Source organism: Petaurus breviceps, unplaced genomic scaffold, assembly GCF_028583685.1.
Source record: "Petaurus breviceps papuanus isolate PSGF00001 unplaced genomic scaffold, PetGlider_PUasm1.0 90602, whole genome shotgun sequence".
Classification (NCBI taxonomy): Eukaryota; Metazoa; Chordata; class Mammalia; order Diprotodontia; family Petauridae; genus Petaurus; species Petaurus breviceps.
Genome location: NW_027187283.1, coordinates 205,454 through 227,903, shown reverse-complemented (window position 1 = coordinate 227,903; position 22,450 = coordinate 205,454). Strand labels below are relative to the sequence as shown.

General features: G+C 37.6%; 1 long non-coding RNA gene across 2 annotated transcripts in view; it reads right to left on the bottom strand.

Moving 5' to 3' along the window:
* LOC138142738 (uncharacterized) overlaps window positions 1-14,232 on the bottom strand; it is a 43,529-nt gene extending 29,297 nt beyond the window's left edge. The window contains exons 1-3 of one of the 2 annotated variants that reach the window (XR_011163532.1): window positions 14,010-14,232; window positions 10,301-10,364; window positions 5,518-5,664 (exon numbers count right to left, since the gene is read on the bottom strand). This is a non-coding gene — a long non-coding RNA (uncharacterized lncRNA). The remainder of the gene's footprint in view (window positions 1-5,517; window positions 5,665-10,300; window positions 10,365-14,009) is intronic. The other variant, XR_011163531.1, reaches the window with a different exon arrangement.
* Window positions 14,233-22,450: the final 8,218 nt, after the last annotated feature.

The window sequence follows — 22,450 nt, the reverse complement described above, 5'->3', positions numbered from 1 at the left end:
TTATATTTCCTACTAGTTGGTGCTGCCTGTGAATATTCCCATAAAATCATCATCATCATCATCATCACCATCATCATCATCATCATCATTATCATCATCATATGTATAAAATTATTAGTGCTGCAACAAACCAAGATTGGAACCAAAATCTCAGAACCAAATTTCCATAAATTTAGGAAACAAAGATTTATTGAGTTTATCAGGAAGGGAGCCATGTATCTATGGTGAGAAACTAACTGACAGAACAAAAGGACAAACTTCCATAGGTTGAAATTTAGACAGGAGGTGCATTGGTTATGGGGTACTTCTTTTTTTTTGAGGGAGGGGAAGGTAAGGCAGTTGGGGTTAAGTGATTTGCCCAAGGTCACATGGCTAAGTTTTGTGTTAAGTGTCTGAGGTCGGATCTGAACTCAGGTCCTCTTGACTCCAGGGCCAGTGCTCTAGTCACTGTTCCACTTTGCTAGCCCTATGGGGTACTTGTTGATTAGACAGGGCTGTTGCTGGGGGATTGTAGGGTAGGAATAGGAGATGTGCTGCTATCTTTAATTGGACAGAGTCTGTTGCTAGGGCTAGTAAACTGAAAGGCTCTTCTTCAGTTAAGCTATTTCTTTAACCCTGCCCTAATAGGTAGGACTGTCCTTGAAGCTCCAGCAGTAAGGAAGGTAGTAGACATGGTAGGAACTGCAATACAAAGTCAGGGACAAGATACAGGAGTTGCAGACAAAATAGAGTGCTTTAGTTTTTCTCTGTTAACTATAGTTATCACCACCATCATCATTATTCATAAATGTAATATTTATAGTCCTTTAAGGCCTTCAAAGCATTTCACATGCTATCTCAAGAACCCTAGAAGGTAGGTGCTATTATCCCCATTTTACAATTTGTTGTTATTCAGTCATGTATGTCCCTTTGTGACCCCATTTGAGGTTTTCTTGTCAAAAATACTGGAGTGAGTAGCCATTTCCCTCTTTAGTTCATTTTACAGATGAGAAACTGAGGTAAACAAGATTAAGTGACTTGTCAGGCTCACACAGCTAAGAAGTTGTATCATCAATGCAATATTCACAATGCCTATGGCAATTATAAATATGCTGATGTGGTTATTAATCACAAAATATATCAGGATCTCTATATGGGGGATAAAGCTAGAACATTTATTAAAATACCAAATGACTGAGTCCCAAAACCAGAAAGTCAAAGCCATCAGAGTAGTTATGAAATTGGCACAGGTAGATAAAGTATAAAGCACCCACATTCTCAAGCCTTTAAAACAGAACAGGCTACCTCAGGCAAAGGTCTTCCTCTCCCCATTCACAGCAACTACTCAGCATTCAGGAAGCATGCTCTTAGCAGCTCCAGCCCCTGGCACTCCTCAGCAGGAATCCTTGGCAGAAATTCTGGCTGGCTCAAAAAGGGCTTCGCGCCTCTACCTCCACCTCGGCACGACCACTGCCAGTGCCGCTGCCTCTGCTGCTGCTGCCACTGTGGCCGCCACTGCCAGTCACTGCAGGAACTCTAGCTTGGCTTCTGCTTCCTCTTGCCCAACCCCTTCCTGCTATGTCAGCAAGTCCAATGGGGCATGGAAGATATTTAAATCCCATAACCCTTACAGAAGTGTCTGAGGCAAGATTTGAATTCAGAAACATGAGTCATCCTGATTTCAGACCTGGCACACAATCCACTGTACCACCCAGCTGCCCTCCTCCTCCATCTTAAAATTAAAGAACTTAATCTGATAGAAGATAATTTGTCTATGGTCACAAAGTTAGCAAGTCTCTAAGGCACAATTCAAATTTGGTCTTCCTGATTCCTAGTCTAGCACTCTATCCAACATTATACAACCTAGCTGTCTCCGTTTGAAACATTTCAGAAAGTCTCTTTTGACCTGGTATAGTTATGAGAATCATAGGGTTATAACTAAAGATTAGTTAACTAAGAGAGATTTCATACTATGCAGTATCCTGAATTCATCTATGAGAAAATTGAGGCCCAGAGGCTTGATCTGACTTACACAAATTTACACAGGTAGAAGTGGCAGAGGCAAGATTTGCCTAAAAACAACAGCAAACAAATAGCACGCTTTCTGCTTTGTTAAACCATCTTCATAATTTTCACAGTACAATAAGGTTTTGAAATGAATATAAATAAAAAGAATGATTGATTGCTTATGCCATCTTTTCTCTGGCCTGTCTTGTTACTGAGGTTACCAAGCAGAAAAGGTATTAGAATACTTCTTGGGGCAGAGTCAAGATGGCGGACTAGAAGCAGGGCCCCCCCTGGCTCCTGCTTCCACCTTCCCCAATCCATGCAAAAAGGGGACTGTAAACAAACTTTGGAGCTGCAGAACCCACAAAATGACACAGAGAAGCTAACCTCCAGCTGAGGACAGCCCGGCAGGCTGGCAGGAATTGGCTAGCACAGTGCTCTGGGAGCTGAGCACAACCCCACACAGAGGCTTTAGCTTCGGGGGGTCCTGACCAGCCCCTCTCCGGAGGGACTCCAGATCAGCAGCAGCTGTGGCCATTTCCAGATTTATCAACACATAGATGTAAAGGACAAAGTGAGAGGCCAGTGCAGTCTGGATTTTGGGACCCAGTAAGTGGGGGGTGCATGGCTTTTCCCCCCTGGGGTGAGAAGCCACTGAGACGCTGGCACAGCAAGCCAGTGCCACTTGGCAGCTTCAGCTCCTGGCCTGCCGAGTGTGGGTGGACCAAGCACCAGTATAAGGGGTAATTACTCTTGCTTTAACATGATTGGATCTGGATTGCAGTCTAAGGTGGAGGTCCTGGGGTATGTTTCAAGATTGCCAGAGAGTGTGGAGGCATCAGAGAGGGCACCCATCCAATACCACTGGCAGCTGAGAAAACCCCAGCGTTTGGGATATTTCCCCTGTCTGGTGGCAGACTACTGTGGCAAAAAGCCCAGGGGTCAAGTGACTAAGGGGTGACATGAGCAGGCAAAGAAGACAGAAGATTCCAATATCAGACTCCTATTTTGGGGACAAAAAAGAGCAAAGCATGGAACAGGAGGAAAACAGTGAAGTCAGAACTCCTGCACCAAAAGCTTCAAAAGAAAATACTAGCTGGTCACAGGCCATAGAGGACCTTAAGAAGCAGATAAGAGAAGTTGAGGAAAAATTGGGAAGAGAAATGAGAACAATGCAAGAAAATTACAAAATGAGAAACAACAGCCAGACTGAGGAAAATAACACCTTAAAAAATAGGCTAACTCAAATGGCAAAAGAGGCTCAAAAGGGCAATGAGGAGAAGAATGCCTTAAAAAGCAGAATTTGCCAGATGAAAAAGAATCTCAAAAGCTCACTGAGGAGAATCATTGCTTCAGAATTGGATTGGAGCAAATGGAAGCTAGTGACATTATAAGAAATCAAGATGCTGTTAAACAGATCCAAATAAATGAAAGAATAGAAGGCAATGTGAAATATCTCATGGGAAAAACCACTGACCTGGAAAATAGATCCAGGAGAGATAATTTAAAAGTTATTGGACTACCTGAAAGCCATGATCAAAGTAAGAACCTAGAAATCATCCTCCAGGAAGTTCTCAAAGAAAACTCCCCTGATGTTTTAGAACCTGAGGGCAAAATAGAGGTTGAAAGAATCCACTGATCACCTCCTGAAAAAGATCCCAAAAAGAAAATTCCTAGGAATATTATAGCCACGTTCCAGAATTCCCAGATTAAGGAGAGAATATTACAAGCAGCCAGGAAGAAACAATTTGAATATTGTGGAAACACAATCAGGATAACCCAGGATCTGGCAGCTTCTACACTGAGTGATCGAAGGGCTTGGAATATGATATTCCAGGGGTCAAAAGAGCTGGGATTAAAAACAAGATTCACCTACCCAGTAAAACTGAGTATCATGTTTCAGGGGAAAATGTGGTCATTCAGTGGAATAGAGGACTTTCAAGCATTCTTGCTGAAAAAACAAGAGGTGAATAGAAAATTTGACATTCAGATACAGGAAGCAAGAGAAGCATGAGAAGGTCAACAGGGAAAAGAAATCATAAGAAACTTATCAAAGTTGAACTATTAACATTTCTACATGGAAAAACAATAATTGTAACTTATGAAACTTTTCCCAGTAGTTGAAAGGTATAGAAATATATCTATATATCTATATCTATATATATGTCTATATGTGAGGGTATATGGGCATATGAATACATATGTGAATGTGTGTATATATGTTTACAGGTATACATAGAGGACAAAGGACCAATGTAACAGGAAGGGATGATACTTAAAAGGTGAAATTAAGAGGTGAGAGAGGAATATAATGAGAGGAGATGGGGAACGACAGAATGGGGTGAACTATCTCATATAGAAGAGGCAAGGGAAAATGGTTACAATGGAGGGGAAGAATAGCAAGGCAAAAGGGAATGGGCCAATCTTATTCCCATTGAATCTGGCTTGAGGAGGGAATGAAATACAGACTAAATAGGGTATCTCACCCTCCAGGAGAGTAGGGGGAGAAGGGGTTGAGAGGGGGTATGATGGAAGGGAGGGCAGACTTGGGGGAAAGGAAGTTGGAAGCACCCACTTTTGAAAAGGGACAAGATCAAAGTAGAGAATAGAACAAGTAGGAGGTGAGATAGGAGGGAAGGAAGTATAGTCAGTCTTTTACAGCATATCTACTCTGTTATTGTTTTGCATTAGCTATACATGTACAACCTATACTGAACTGCTTATCTTCCCAGTAAGGGTGGAGGACAAGGGAGGAAGGGAACGAATCTGGAATTCAAATTTTTAAAATGAAATTCATATATATATACTATTATCAATACTATTTTACATGTAATTAGGAAATAAGCTATACAGGCACTGGGGCATAGAGATCCACTGGAAAAGTCGAAAGGGGTATGGGAGAAAATATGGGAGAGAGCAGAATGGAGGAGCGGAAATCCTGTGGGACTGCTATTTTGGGGCGGTGGGTAGGGGAACATCGGGGAGAAAATTTGTAACTCAAAATCTGGCGGAAATAAATGATGTAAATCAGAAGTTAATAAAGCATTTGAAAATTAAAAAAAATAATACTTCTTGGATAAGAAGTAGGATTGATTGGATAAAAGTTGTAAGGAGGCAGGTTTTCAACTTCCTAACATTTAGAGTTACAGTAAAATGGAATGAATTATTTCTGAAAATAGGAAATTATCCCTAGCTATTGATCTTAAAACAAAGGTTATATGAACACATCCCTGGAATGTTGTAGAATGGAATCTTGTTCAGGCATGGCTTAGATTACACAGTTCTAAAATATATTGTGATCTTTGAGATTCTATGGGAAATCTGTTTAAAATGTGCTATAAAGAGAGATGACATTTAAATTTTATGATGTTTTGTTGGTGGTGGTATTGTTTTATTTCGCTTTGAGACTGAGTTCCCTTATTTCACCCAGGCTGGAAGCCTAGCTGTTTCCAAGCATAGGTTAATCCCAATACTGTTCAAGATGAAAACTTTTGCCCAGTCCCTGGAAATCCTCCACCTCATGGGGCTCACCTTTTTTGGGCTTCATTTGTACATACACTTGATCAGGCTTTTTTTGTTGTTGTTAGTTATTTCAGTCATGTCTGACTCTTCACGACCCCATGTGAAGTTTTCTTGGTAAAGATACTGGAGTGGTTTGCCATTTCCTTCTCCAACTCACTTTACAGATGAGGAAAATGAAACAAATATGGTTACATGACTTGCTCTGAAGTAAGTGTCTGAAGTGAAATTTGAACTCTAGAAGATGAGTCCTCCTGTTGCCTAACCCAGAACTCTATTCATTGTGCTACCCACCTGATGAGTTTCACCTTTACCAAAGCTCATAACTCCTGAACTCAAGCCTCAGCTTGCCTCATAGAGTGTATTACAAGCACAGTCCTCTATTTCTGGAGACTTTTTCCACTTTAAATGCACCACATGGCAATTTAAAGTTAGAGTTTCCTTATCTTATCATTTTGTACTAAAATATTATAATTTTATTATTACACATAAATTGAATAACATTACAATTTCCCTCTGCTTAGACTTACTTAATGGCTGTATACATCCTACAGGAAATAAAATCAGAATGTACATACTGTAAGCAAGTGCTTCAGTTCTTTGAAACCAAGTATGTATGAAGTTCTCATACCAGTTTCTAATTACTGCACATCTCAAGACTCTTTTGGTGGCAAAGCAAAACTAACATAATTGAGATTTGGAATCATGGGGACCTTTATACTTCAATAAACTCCCCTTCCAATAATTAAAATGTTAATTTTGATTAGTAGAATCTCTACATGAGAGACTAGACCACAAAATTGTTTTTTGTCTTTTTAATTTAAGGTCACCTTATTACCAGGACAAAAGAGAAGTACAAATGATGGAGATGAATTTAGAACTGTGTCTTTAAACATTATAGGTGAAAATGATAGTTTTAGTCTCTAAATAGAGAAAAATCTTACAAATTTTGGAGTTTCAGAAACTATTGTGGAAAGATGGATCCTTTCCTGTATTCACAATGAAGTGGCTACTGCTTTCCCTTCTGAAATTAATTTATATCTACTCCGTACATACTATATATAGTTATATACATACTATATATATATATACCTAATTATTCACATCACTTCTCCACCATTAGAATGTGATAATCATTTAATATCAATTTAATAGCCTCAATAAGAACCAGGACCTGAACTAATCAACTAGAAGAAGAGTCTGGATCTAAACTCAGAGAATACCACTTCCGATGTCAACAAAGCCAGATGGGGCTGACTTTATGGCCATTAAGGATGAGATCCTTAACCCATGGTACTAACCTGAGTAATGGGACTTTTTCTTATCTTAATATGTTTTGGACATGTGTTATGTTATGCCATGTTAAAGGTAAAGAAAACTGAGATATCTTGGGTCATAATTTCTATCGACACTTTGTCAACTTTTTAATTTTATTGTATTTACCACCTATCCAATTAAGAAAATTCCTTTCTCATTCAGTGATTAAACATTTAGGGAGATCATACATTTTAGTGACACAGTGTCCCTGAATTGGGATGGTTCTAAAATGTATTTAAGCTTTCTCATTCTTTTGCTCAAGCAGACAGAACTTAGGTTCTGGCTCCGTGCAGCACATAGCTGCTAGCTTTAAGGGAATAAATGATAAAAATGTATATCACTTAGTCCCTTTGTTTCCTTTAACCAAACTTTTGGTTTGACAAATGTAAAGTCCTTGAAGGCATAGGCTTATTCCAGAACCTAGCACATAGTAGGCATTTAATTAGTGCTTGTTGAATCCTTAGTTTTGGATTTAGTTGGGAGTAATACAAGGATAGGCCGAGCGGTACAGACAACTACTTTTTATTTCTCCAAGAAGCACACTTTCATCATATTTTTCTGGCATATTTCTTAATGGTTTTAAAGGCTAAATATGTATATAGAGATAGATATAGATATATATATACACACACACATATACATATATACACACATATTTATATATATATATATATATATAGTATGTGTTGTCTAGTTGTTACAGAGGCTATAAGGTGTAAATTTGTATTAAACTAACATTCTGATGACAATATGCAACATGGATTAATAATAATATAGATCCAATGTTTTGCATTATGTTTTTTCTCTTTTTTCCTCACTTGATTATAGTCAAATTTCTTTTAAGTCTCTGTTAAGAGCCCTAGAATATGAGCCCCTCACTCCATACTAAAATCACATAGCCTCTTGCTTTGTCTCTGGGGCTAAAGTTTAAAAAAAAATGTTCATTTAAGGGTCTCTTCCACTTTCTTTTCCTGGTTCTTCAATCCCTCTAAGCTTTCATAATGTTTAAGAAGAGAATTATTAACTTAAAGCAGGTGCTTATGAACTCTGTTAACTGATGGACAGATTTGGTCAATTTACCAAGAAGATATAAACCTCCACCCTTTTTGTAAATTTAGCCTCCATGTCTGTCCTGTATACAGTGAATCAATACAAAGTTTAATAAACATATCTATTTAAAAGCTTGCCAACTGATCAAAATATACACTAGCTATGTAAATCAAAAGTTGTCACTTGCTCCTGCTTTTTCAAATACTCTCTAATTATATGTTGATGGGAGCAGAAAGGAGTGAACAAAACACTAGAACAATAAAATAAACTTGTCTTTTTGAAGATGAGCAGGCTTGGCAGTGTGCTTCAAAGGCAACTAGGACTCTAGTAAGGAGATCATTTCCAAATGTCCTACTTGGACTCATTACAGACTTCACATTTGGCTTTCTGAATAATTTCATCAGCATCATCTACAAATCATACTTAGGATGACACATCAAGACAGGACTTGAATAATGGTGTGTTGATTGTCATTAAATTTATGCTCACTATATCTCAGGCCCATTAGGCTGACTATACAGAAGTGATTTCAAGTAATGTGGTTCTAATGTTTTATATACATACATATATATATGTATGTATATATATATATATATATATTTCTATCCTTTAGTAGAGTCAGATGTCTTTTAGGCCCACCTTAAAATCTTTTTAGCACCTGAATCTGTAACTCTGTACAAAGACATGTAATGAGGAGGGGATTCATTAAGAAGAGGAAAGAGAAGGGAAGGGGGAGGGAGGGAAGGAAGTAAAGGAAGAAGCTAATCCTGAATAGAACTTTACCACTATTTCCTATCTGAACTGTACTTTAGCTTAACTCCAGACCATTTCATACTTTTAGAAGTATATGCCTATTTTTTTTTCCTCTCCAATCCCTCTCTTCACCACAGCATGTTCCGTATACCCTTACTTCTTACCTTTTTTGCATAAATCACATGCTTTAAACATTTACATTTAAAGTTTGCAAACTTTGTCTCCTAGTAAAACCCTACCCTGCGAGTTCACCATCTCATAGAGATTACTACACTGACTTCCCTAAGGCTATGAGAGTGGATGCTTATCTCTGGCAGGACTTTCCAGTTGGAAAAGTTTTGAACAAAGGTACATACATTAAATTTATATCTATTGATCTAGGACCAACCTAAAAAATTCAGAGACTCATCAGCACAGGATTCACCATAAGATGATAAATGTTTAGATCATAGTAATTTCATGAAAACAGTCTACTAATGAAAATAAAGTGTGGTCTACATGTCTTCTAAAGCAGAGTCTATAGTCATTGATATGGGTGTTGCCTAACAAGGGCACAAAATAATTTTTGTCTGTAGTAAACAGCCCAACATTGCTTTTTTTTTAATTTTTTTTTTAGCAATCGGGGTTAAGTAACTTGCTCAAGGTTACACAGCCAGTTATTTCTGGGTGTGATGCTGAGTATCTGAGCCCGGATTTGATCCAGGTCATCCCGACACTGGAGCCAGTGCTCTTACTCGCTGTGCTACCTGGCCGCCCCCCAACATTGCTTTTTGATGATGTATATTATATGACCATCCTTTAGTCATTAGTTTATTACTTAGGGGTTTGTTGCACTTGCCCAAGTCATAAAAGGTGGACGTGCTCATTTGCGAGAATGTAGGGATATACTTTTTGGAGAAGATATTCTGTATTCACCTTCCAAGTGGATGCAAACAACGTCTCTCTATTGGTTTTATAGTTTAAATTGGATATATCTTCAACATTGCAATACTGGCACAGTTTCAATATCTTTTTGGCAGAGTTCAGAGAATGAAATCCTATTCATTCCTAGCACAGGTGCTATGAATTAAGTTCTGGGGGTGGGGGAGGGGCAGAGAAAGGGTTGCTACTCCACCCTTTCAGGTCCTACAGCACTGCTAAATGAGCTTGGAGTTTTGGTCTTTTTCTTTGTCCTTTTCAGTCGTAAGGACAGGGGGTAAAGTACCCTAACCTAGGAGCTTGAGCCATAACAACTTTACAGGCATGATTCTAGGAAGGATATTGCTACTTGTCTAAGAAATCCATGAGAAGCAACAGTTCTAGGAACTTAGCCCAGACAACTTCAAGATTTGGAACTTGGTAGAATTGTACTACATAGGAATTGAGTTAAACTAGGAATACAATCCCTTTCTTATCCAAAGAAACTCAGGTAGTGTAGGGTGGATTATTAACCTTAGGTATGTTTGTTTTTGCAATATTTTTGATGTAGTTTATCACATCATTATTATTACATTATACAAAGATGTAGTAATAATCTGATTATTAAATACTTAAAGGCATTTGAAGTGCCAGAGACACACTCAGATTGGGAGGATATAATTGGTGAGAGTCTGAAACAAAGATAGAGACTAAACACCTCCACAAATCCTCTTAAGGATAACAGAGAATCCTGGCCTAGTCATGAAATGTAACAAACCTGGTCTTCAGATGGTGTGGCCAGAGTATTCACTGTTGTTTAAGTATTAACTTTGAATGATTATCTGCAAATTAAAGCAAGAGAAGAAATTCAGACAACCACACAGTAAGTCAGAGCTTCAGGAAAGAGACCCTAATTATAATCTATTAGGAAACAACAGCAGTCAAATATGGAACAAATATCACTATCCTTATTCTTAATTGTGGTTCACAGAATCATGAACAAATGAAATGGGGCAGGGGAAGCATGTATTAACAACTTACAATGTGTTAAACAATATGCTTGCTTCTGGGAATACAAAAAAAAAGAAAAAATGGAATCCATGCTTTTAAGGAATTTACATTCTAATAAGAGGTGTGAAATGAATGTAAGAGAGTGATGGCCAAAGGATATTTTTCCCTTAAAAAATTATTTATTTACTTTTAGTTTACAACATTCAGTTCCACAATCCCTGGAGTTCCAAATTTTCCCCCTTCCTTCTCCTCCCCCTTCCCCTCCCCACCATGGTGGCATGCAATCCCATATAGGTTCTACAAATACCTGCGCATTAAACATTAGTCAGGTTTTAAAGAGGAATTACAACGAATGGAAAGAACAACAAGAGGAATGAAACAAAACAAAACAAAAAAAAAGAGAGAGAGCAAGTAGTTTGCTTCCATCTGCATTTAGACTCTGTTGTTCTTTTTCTGGATGTGGCTATCCCTTTCCATCACTTTTGGAACTGTCCTATGACCTTGCATTGCTGAGAGGAGCCCAGTCCATCAAAGTTAGTCATCACAGATAAGATGTGTCTGTAATTGTATACAAAGTTCTCCTGGTTCTGCTCTCCTCACTCAGCATCAGTTTAAGTCTCTCCAGGTTATTATGAAGTCTGTCTGTTCCTCATTTCTTATAGCATAATAGTCTTCCATTACATTCATATATCACAACTTATTTAGCCATTCCCCAATTGATGGGCATCCCCTTGATTTCTAATGCTTTGCCACCACAAAAAGAGTTGCTATAAACATTTTTGTATATATGGGTCCTTTTCCCCATTTTTATGATCTCTTTGATATACAGTCCTACATGTAGTATTGCTGGGTCAAAGGGTATATGCTATTTTTTAATAGACCTTTGGACATAGTCCCAAATTGCTCTCCAGAATGGCTGAATCAGTTCACAACATCACCAGCAATGCATTAGTGTTCCAATTTTTCCACAACCTCTCCAGCATTCATTGTTTTTCTGTTTTGTCATCTTAGCCAATCTGACTGGTGAGATGTGGTACATTTGAGTTGTTCTGATTTTCATTTGTCTAATCAGTAGTGATTTAGAACATTTTTTTCCATATGCTTATAGATATTTTTAATTTCTTCCTCTGAAAACTGCCTGTTCATACTGGCCAAAGGATAGTTTAATTTGTGAAGTCATAGGAAGGTGAAGGAGCAATAGAGAAAGCAACTGACATACTCTTTCCAGAAATGATAGAGTGTCTCGTAGCAATAGTGAAGACTGCAATAAGATGACGGGGTTGAACAACAGTCAGAACCAAGGCAGGCTAGAAATGGCAGCTTCCTTCCTGTCAGGATAGTATAGCTGTATTTTCTTATTTGAGTGGCTTAGGGAATGACCTCTGAAGGTTGAATGTAGTTGGTGAAGCACCAGTGGTGTAGCTTATAAGAAAATGGCCAGAGTGAAGTATGGTCATATTTAAGGCTAGTGAGAAATAATGAACTGTCATCCATACAGTTATTTCTGAACCACTGAAGTTGTGAATCCTAGGGAAAAAAAATAATCTGAGTTGGAAAGGACCTTGGAGGTCATATGGTTAAAATATATTCAGTAAGTAAATATTCTACCTTGGTTTTAAGATCTTAAGTGTGGGGGGGGGGAGGGGGGAAGCACATTAATTTCAGGGTCAATTTTATTCCACTTTTGAATGTTCTTCCAACAAGCTTTAAGTCTTTTCATTTTCAACTTTTCTCCATTGTTCCAGGTTCTTTATATCAAGGGCCAAGAAAAATAAGTATAATTTCCCTTCCATATGACAGCCCTTCATGTAGTTAAAGATGACAATTATGCCTTTCATAACTATTCTCTTACCTATATTAAGCAACAAGAGAGCCTTCACCTCATCACCTATTATGCTAGTACCCGTTTACCATTGTACTTCCTGAAATATATTATCCAATACTGAAAATATTATCCTGATGTAACTAGCTTAGAGAAGTCATCATTCACTTCAGGCCTCTCTTAACACAGCCTTTCATCATATTTTTGTTTATTTGTCTGCTGTATTAGATTCTTGAATAATATTAAGCTTGAAGTCCACTAAAAACTGTGAGCATAATATGGAGGAAATATTATCTAATCATACATAAAAGTTGATATTTTTAATTTAATTTAATATTTTACATTTATCCACCATAAATATTTTATAGACTCAAACCAACATTTTATCCTTTTGATTTATTTTGAATTTCTGTTTTATACAAAGTGTTGCCTATCCATTGTAGGTGTCAATTGTACACTTTCCAGTATGTTTGCAAACGTTAATAAAATACTTATTGACTGGCAGATCACAAATTGTATAAAGTACTATATGTTTATAAACATATATGCCTATCTATCTATCTATCTGTCTATACACACCCTTGTACATATATACCTATATGTGTATTTTCCCCCAAAAAATCTATAAAAATATTTATATGCATAATTCAAGCATAATTCTTGAGACTCTCTACTAGAGACTATTCTACAAGTTGACACCAACCCATTAATGTTCTCTTTGGGATTATTCACTCAGTTCAAATCACAGATTGAAAGATACAAATTGTCATTTACTCTTTCAAAATCTTATAGCTATGAATCCTAACCATAGAAGATATCTATTTCAAAAATAGAACCCATTTCTTTTTTGATGATTTAAAGATTTTTTTTTAATTCTTTGGTGTAAGTACTCCAGCCACTAACCTAGAACACAGCTCCTCTTATTTATAGATGAACTATTAAGTGTTATAATACCTAAAAATATCAATCACCTTGAAATCAACATAGTAACTGGCTTGCATGAAATCCTCAAGCAAGAGATTTATCCTTTGTATATAAATAAGAAATGAAGATTATCTTTTCTTCAAGAATGAGATGGGGGCCACTACTTAGCCAGGTTCCATCTCTCAACATCTTGGATCAGAGTCTGAATGTTTGTTATTGTTTTAATGTTGTTTTTATTGCTAGGGATTCTGGGACTTTGATTTTTCTCTCTGAAAAGTAATGAAGTTGTCCCTGGAACTTGTTTGCTACAGAGGACTACGATTCAAAATAATGGTTTCCTCAGTTCTTACTACAGATTCCTAGTGCCCTATGGCCATAGTGATGTGGTTCTCTGTAACAACAATGCTACTTGCAGCTGCTATAGGGGTGTAAGACCAATAACCCCAACACAAAAGAGGGCTGCTAGCACAGGTTCTTTGATCTGCTTTTCTGAAGAAAAGAAACTTAAAAGGGGTCAGCAATCTTACTTATTCAAACATATGCAATATATACTTAGTTCAGGGGAAAAAGTCAGCACCCTGAATATCAGAGATATTACAAACAGAAATTACAAGCAGAAATAATAGCATAAAGACAGACAGGGCTTCTAACCATATAATAGTACCAAATAATACATACATCAGAGATCAACAAACAGATCCAACTGTCAGATCATTACATAAATACATACATAGTTACCAGAGAGAGAAGCACCAACATTGGGTTTTCATAGCTGGAGGGCTTCTTAATGGCTACCCAGAGTCCCATCTGACTATATCACTGGAACAGTCTTCCCATGAGTGATGCTCAAAGCAAAATGCTAACCTCAGAGTAATATATATGTGTGTATATATATATATATTTCTTCAGGGTCAGAGGACATCACAACTCTCTTGTGACCCACTGTCTAATTACAAAGTAACAAAATCTGTGGGCCTTCCTGAAAAACAAGCCTGCCCTAATCAAGCTTTTCTTGTTGGGCTCTAGGTGAGGCCTATTAATGGGCTGGGTGGGGAAGATCTTCAAGTCCCATTAACATTACTCTTGCTGATCATTTTTTTAAAAAATAGAAAGGCCTTGCCATGTAGACTCAGGAAAATTCAAATATGGCTAAAGTCCCAAAGCAGTGGGAGTCATCATACACTACCATGTTAACCAGATATTTCCAAATGGTCTCAAAAAGTGAGAGAGGGAATATGTATTCTACCCAAAGTAAGTGCTTAAGTATTATTATTGACCATCCTTTCTGTATTGTGGCTAATTAATTTGTATTTCAATAATTGTGAAATGATCTACAAATGTCTCATTTCATTCTAACACCAAACAATCTAATGGGGGACTAGTTTGTAATGGCTGACCATTACAACTACTATACAAGTTTCCTAAAGGAGGAAATTCCTTCTATTAATTAAAATCAGTTGAACTTTATCATTTGGTCAAATAAGATAACATTTGTAAAGTGTTGGGCATGGTGCCTGTCACATAACAGACATCAAATAAATGCTTATTCCCTCATTTTTCTCATAGGGAATTATCTGGGCCAGTCAGAGGTTCATTGACTTGAATAGAAAGTCAGTAAGTCATACATGTGGTTCTAGAACCTAGGTCTTTATGACTCTGAGGACAGGTCTCTATCCTCTATGTATCATTGCGTCTCTAATTCTATAATTATCATAATTAACTGTATCACGTCACTAATGTTGAAATGAATAGTGATTTAATGTTAGCAGCACTAAAGAAAGAATTGAAAGTGGCATGGATGTAAAGTAGATATAAATGTTCTCTCAGCTTCAGTATTTTGGAGGAAGAGATCTTTCAGAAATTATTATTTAGTCAGGGAAGAATATTCTATTTTGAAATGTGATCATCCTGTGAAGATTTTGTAATAATTATTAGGGGAAAAAAATTCAGGTTGAGGTATAGAGGAAAGCAAATGAATGATATCACACTAGGCTTCTGGAATTCTAAAGAAATTATTTTATGGGTCAAATTATAACATAAGAAATTCTAATTATGTGCACATGTATGTTCTGCTCAGAAGAAAAAAATGGCCTGCATGTTACAATGTTTTCCTCCTTGCCTTTTTGCCTACTTTTAGATAGGTTACTATGTTCAATTTTTATTTATGCGTTGAATTTACAGCACACCATAGTAACTAAATTGCATTTCTCCACAATGTCACCAAATCAAGTTAAATATTAATGTCAGAACATCAAAGTCTGGAATTTCAAAGCTTAGTTACACAATAGACACTGAACTTTGCTTTTGAAAAAGAAACAGCTTGAAAAAATAATATCCAATTTTTAAATTATTTTCCTCAAGAAGTTCATTGCTACATACTATATTTCTTGAAAGAATGTTAGCTATCCATGTAGATTTCTAGTAATGACAAGTTAAATAATGGCAATAATAGAATTTGAAATTTGAAATTTGAAATATTCAAAGAAATTATTTTTTCTGTCATCAATATTCCATTCAACTACTTAAACAGATAAGGTAATCAAAGTAATTAAATCCATTTCAAATGATAACGACAATGAAATGGCCTTTAAAGTAAACTAGCAAAAAAAAAACCTTATAGAACTTTTCCCACATTGTCCTTCTTGCTGAGTTGAAATTACAATTAATATTCTTGTTTTCTGGAAGCTGGAAAAGACCTAAATGTATTTTAGCTATGTTCATTTCAATTCAATTAGAGATTTGAGGAACTGGAATGAGAGAGAGAGAGAGAGAGAGAGAGAGAGAGAGAGAGAGAGAGAGAGAGAGTCAGAGACAGAGAGTCAGAGACAGAGAGAGAGAGTCAGAGACAGAGATAGAGATAGAGAAAGACACAGAATAAATATGGAAATAATAACTAATATTTACATAGTGCTTTAAGTTTCACAAAACTCAATACATTGTTTCACTGATTTTGTAAATGAGAATTCAAGAAGAATAAGGAAAAGAAGCAAAAAGGATTATCTAAAATGCAATTTAAATATAAAATTGAGGTTCAGGAATAAAAAAAATAGTGATTTTTAATTTAAAAGAGGGTAAATTTCTTAGATTTTCAAAGATTTTATTTTATTTTAAAGAAATCTTTTTTAAAGAGGCCTTTACAATTGTTTTGATTAGGTGAAGAGGTCATTCTCTGCCTCATTTTTATTGAGACTCATTCACTGAATGGACACAACCTCAGTCGAACTCAAACCTGTTAAAGGCCTTGTAATGGTAATAAGAATTTGAAGATCTTTTCTGTCCTTTAAAAAGCCTAAGGGAATTTGAAGACCTTCAGTGCTTTGAAAATATCTAATAGGCTTAATGTAATCACATGGGGGGAGGAGTTTGCTGAAGGGTGGAGCAGAACACACAGGAAGCTGGGAGTCAGAGCTAGGTAGACTGGGAGGAGGAGAGCAGTTGTCCCAGGGAGTCAGTCAAGTTTGTGAGTAAAAAATACTGGTTTGTGGAAAGGCTAAACGATGCTGTGACTCTGTGCTGTTGTAACTTATTAACTTCTTTGCTACTATGATGGAATCGGCATATTTTGTGTTGGGATTTGGTTTTCTGGTGTCTGAATAAATGTTTTGCTTCTGTTTTCTATATGGAAAGTCTGTTATATTTTGCTATTGCGCACCATGCAGGTATATTTATACTGATCATGGGGACTGTGTATATTGCATTGGTGCTACAAGCCTTAGCTTGAAAAGACCGAGGTCTCCCAATGCATCCTAGGCCATCTCTAGTTGTCCTGATCTATATCTGGCCACTGGACAAAAATGGCTCCAGACAAGAAAGTGATGCTAGTGATTTTGCTCAGTCCTCCTTCACTTATATAAAATTCACATGCATGCCATGGCATCATCATATTCCTGAAATCATGGTCTTCTCTGAGAATGAAGTAGAAACAGCAACCTCTGTAAGTAGAAACAGAGCTGCCCACTGGGGAACAAAGTGGAACTGGCCAGTTGGGCAACAAGCAACATGATTTTCTTCCTTCCTTCCTTCCTTCCTTCCTTCCTTCCTTCCTTCCTTCCTTCCTTCCTTCCTTCCTTCCTTCCTTCCTTCCTTCCTTCCTTCCTTCCTTCTTTCCTTCCTTCTTTCTTTCTTTCTTTCTTTCTCTTTCTATCTTTCTGTCTCTCTCTTTCCTTCCTTCTTTCTTTCTTCCTTTCTTTTTCTTTCTTTCTTTCTTCCTTTCTACCTTTCTTTCCTCCTTCCTTTCTTCTTTTCTTCCTTTCCTTCATCCTTTCTTCCATTCATTTTCATTCTTTCTTCCTTTCTTCCTTCCTTTCTTCCTTTAGTTCTTTGTTTGTTTCTTTCTTTGTTTGTTTGTTTCTTCCTTTCTTTCTTCCTTAGTACAAACAGTAGCTAAGGGTAATTTGCCATTGTTTTAAACTTAGTATTTGAACATATGACATTATTTATTAATTCAAATTATGCAGGCTTTTCACTCAATTTAATAAATGATTTTAACCAAAAACTAGATCTCATCTGTAAAGAAAAGAATGAACTTCTATGTGGATACTACTGAGTTAAATAAGTAAAATTAAACAGAAATAGAAATGGGCCCACTAATATGTGTATAAAGGGTCACATATAGACTTAGATAACCACATATTAACATTATCTACATTTCATTGTGTTTTTACTTATGTTGTTAACATTTCTCAATTACATTTTAATCTAGTTCAGATGACACTGAAGAGAATTAGGGACTTACTGTCATGATTTTCAAACCTTTAAATTAGATGATATACAATAAAGTTTTTAATAGATATTTTCATTTTAATAGATATTTTCATGTCATGTGAACTCATTCATCAGTCTTAGAAGTGAACTTCATGAATGAAAAATTTCCCTCCCAATGATTTTAAAAGAGTTTTAAATTTCTTAGAAGTGAACCTCATTGGGGCGGCCAGGTAGCACAGCAAGTAAGAGCACCAGCTCCAGTTTCAGTATGACCTGGGGATCTAATCCAGGCTCAGACACTTAGCACCCACCCAGAAACACCTGGTCATGTAACCTTGAGCAAGATACTTAATCCCAATTGCTTAGAGGTGGCCAGGTGGCTCAGCGAGTAAGAGCACCAGCTCCAATGTCGGGATGACCTGGGGATCAAATCTGGGTTCAGATACTTAGCACCACACCCAGAAATAACTGCTAGTGTAACCTTGAGCAAGTTACTTAACCCTGACTGCTTAAAAAAAAAAAAGTGAACCTCATGGGGAATCAGGACGGCGGAAGAGAAGCAGGACCTCCCCGCTGCTCTGGCTTCGACCTTCCCCAATCCATGTAAAAAGAGGACTCTAAACAAACTTTGGAGCTACAGAACCCACAAAATGACACAGAGAAGCTAACCTCCTGCTGAGAACAGCCTGGCAGGCCAGCACAGCACTCTGGGAGCAGAACCCAGGAAAGCTGTGAGCCAGAGGTTTTAGCCCCAGGGCTCGTCTGACCAGCAGCCAGCAGGAGGGATGCCAGATCAGCAGCAGCTGTGGCCATTTCCAGAATTATCAACACATAGATGCAAAGGACAAAATGAGAGGTCAGTGCAGTCTGGATTTTGTGACCCAGTAATTGGGAGTGTGTGGCTTTTGCCCCTGGGGTGAGAAGCTGCTGAGACAACAGCACAGCCAGCCAGTGCCAAGTGGAAGCTTCAGCTCCTGGCCTGCAGAGTGTGGGGGGACCAAGCAATGAGTCTGAGGGGTTATTACTCTTGCTTTAACCTGCTTGGATCTGGATTGCAGTCTAAGGTGGAGGTCCTGGGGTATGTTTCAAGATTGCCAGAGAGTGTGGAGGCATCAGAGAGCACCCATCCAATACCGCTGGCAGCTGAGAAAACCCCAGCGTTTGGGATATTTCCCCTGTCTGGTGGCAGAGTCCTACTGTGGCAAAAAGCCCAGGGGTCAAGTGACTAAGGGGTGACATGAGCAGGCAAAGGAAACAAAGAAGACAGAAGATTCCAACATTAGATTCCCATTTGGGGTTCAAAAAGGAGCAAAGCATGGAACTGGAGGAATACAGTGAAGTCAGAACTCCTGCACCAAAAGCTTCAAAGGAAAATACAAGCTGGTTACAGGCCATAGAGGACCTTAAGAAGCAGATAAGAGAAGTGGAGGAAAAATTGGGAAGAGAAATGAGAACAATGCAAGAATATTATAAAATGAGAGTCAACAGCCTGACTAAGGAAAATAACACCTTAAAAAACAGACTAACTCAAATGGCAAAAGAGGCTCAAAAGGCAATGAGGAGAATAATGCCTTAAAAAGCCGAATTTGCCAGATGGAAAAAGAATCTCAAAAGCTCACTGAGGAGAATCATTGCTTCAGAATTAGACTGGAGCAAATGGAAGCTAATGACTTTATGAGAAATCGAGAGGCTGTTAAACAGATCCAAACAAATGAAAGAATAGAAGGCAATGTGAAATATCTCATGGGAAAAACCACTGACCTGGAAAATAGATCCAGGAGAGATAATTTCAAAATTATTGAACTACCTGAAAGCCATGATCAAAGTAAGAACCTAGAAATCATCCTCCAGGAAGTTCTCAAAGAAAACTCCCCTGATGTTTTAGAACCTGAGGGCAAAATAGAGGTTGAAAGAATCGACTGATCACCTCCTGAAAAAGATCCCAAAAAGAAAACTGCTAGGAATATTATAGCCAGGTTCCAGAATTCCCAGATTAAGGAGAGAATATTACAAGCAGCCAGGAAGAAACAATTTGAATATTGTGGAAACACAATCAGGATAATGCAGGATCTGCCAGCTTCTACACTGAGGGATTAAAGGGCTTGGAATATGATATTCTGGAAGTCCAAGGAGCTGGGATTAAAACCAAGAGTCACCTACAAAGCAAAACTGAGTATCATGTTTCAAGGAAAAATATGGTCACTCAGTGGAATAAAGGACTTTTAAGCATTCTTGTTGAAAAAGCCAGAGGTGAGTAGGAAAATTGACATTCAGACACAAGAAGCAAGGGAAGCATGAGAAGGTCAACAGGGAAAAGAAATCATAAGGAAATTATCAAAATTGAACTATTAACATTCCTACATGGAAAAACAATAACTGAAACTTATGAAATCTTTCTCAGTAGTTAAAAGGAATAGAAATATATATATATATATGAGGGTATGTGGGCATATGTTTACAGGTATACATAGATAGAGGGCACAGCACTAATTTAACAGGAAGGGATACTTAAAAGATGAAATTAAGAGGTGAGAAGGAATTATAATGAGAGGAGATGGGGAGAGACAGAATGGGGTAAACTATCTCATATAGAAGAGGCAAGGGAAAATGGTCACATTGGAGGGGAAGAATAGGAAGGCAAAGGGTAATGGATCAACATTTTTCCCATTGAATTTGGCTCAGGGAGGGAATGAAATACACACTAAATAGGCTGTCTCACCCTACAGGAGAGTAGGGAGGAAGGGGATGAGAGGGGGGGTGATGGAAGGGAGGGCAGGTGGGGGGGATTTAGAAGTACCCACTTTTGAAAAGGGATGGGATCAAAGTAAAGAATAGAACAAGTGGGAGGTGGAATACGAGGGAGGGAGATATAGTCAGTCTTTTACAATATATCTGCTATGTTTTGCATTAGCCACATGGGTATAACCTCTACTGAACTGCTTATCTTCCCAGTAAGGGTGGGTGACAAGGGAGGAAGAGAGTGAATCTGGAATTCAAAGTTTTAAAATCAAATGCTTAAATATATATTATGTACTATTATTAATACTATTTTACATGTAATTGGGAAATGCGATTGGGGCATAGAGATCCACTGGAAAAGTCAAAAGGGGTATGGGAGAAAATATGGGAGAGAACAGATTGGAGGAGGCGATATTCAGTGGGATCACTATTTTGGGGTGGTGGGTAGGGGAAAAACAGGGAGAAAATTTGTAACTCAAAATCTTGCAGAAATGAATGATGTAAATCAGAAGTTAATAAAGCAAAAAAAAAAGTGAACATCATGAATGAAAAATTTCACTCCCAATGATTTTAAAACATAGTTTTAAACTATTTTCCCATAATTTATTTACAAGTTCTCTCCACAAGCTCTGTCAAGCCAGCCTCTCTTCCTCACCCTAGGAGTGCCGCCCAAGACTGCAACCCAGATCCAAGTAGGGCAAAGCAAGAGAATCCTGCCTCAGTGCCAACAAAGAGGGGCCTATAGTTGTCTTCTGATCAGCCACTTGATCTTCCCACCATCTGTGGGCCTGGAGCTCTGGAAGCAGACAGTGCTGCTAGTGCTGCTGCCACTAGCAGCACCACCCTGGGGCTGTTGGCAAACCGCACTCTTCTCTTACCTAAGTCCAAGAGAGTTTCCCTACTGACCTTCTACTTTGTCTTTGGCATTTGTGGGTTGAGAAGTCTGGAAGTCATCACAACCTCCAGTGATTCAGTCCCCTAAGGCTTGCTCCAGCATGGTCTATGCCAGTGCAGCCCATGAAGGACTGTGCTCTACTTCCAGCCTGGTGTGATAGACCCTTCCTATTGGTATGCCAGACTGTCTTTACCTGGAGATGTGTTTCACTCTGTCTTTGTGGGTTCCATAGCTGTAAAATTTAAAGTCATTTTTTGCAGGTATTTGGAGGTGATTAGGGAAGAACTTAAGAAAGTTCCTGCTTTTTCTCCACTATCTTGTTTGTTTGTGTCTTTTTAATCCCTTAAAAAGCAATAATTAAATACTTCAGTTGACCTAAATTTCACCTAGACTATTAAAATAGGTTTAGAATATTGCATTGTTAAGATTGAAATACTTATGTTCTAGGCTAGAAACCACCTGTTCAAATTATATTCCAGATGCCAGAAACATTATTAATCAATTTACATACAATACATATTTATGGGAAATGATTTTAGATATTTGAATATTTAAGATCCACCCCTCCTGATTTCCACACATTGTATCAGTTATTTATTATCTAAAATAATTATGTTTCTAGTTGATAAAAGATTCTTTTAGCTTAAGCCAAGGCAAAATATGGTTTAAGTATCAGGGAGAAACATGAATATCATTGGTGGGAGCTTGTAAAGTCTTAAGAGAAATCTGTTTGTTAAGACTGCTTTACTATTTCCAAATACATCCAAAAATAATTTGTGCACCTTAAAATATTGAGGAATAGCTTTCACATAAGAAAACAAAACAATGATTTC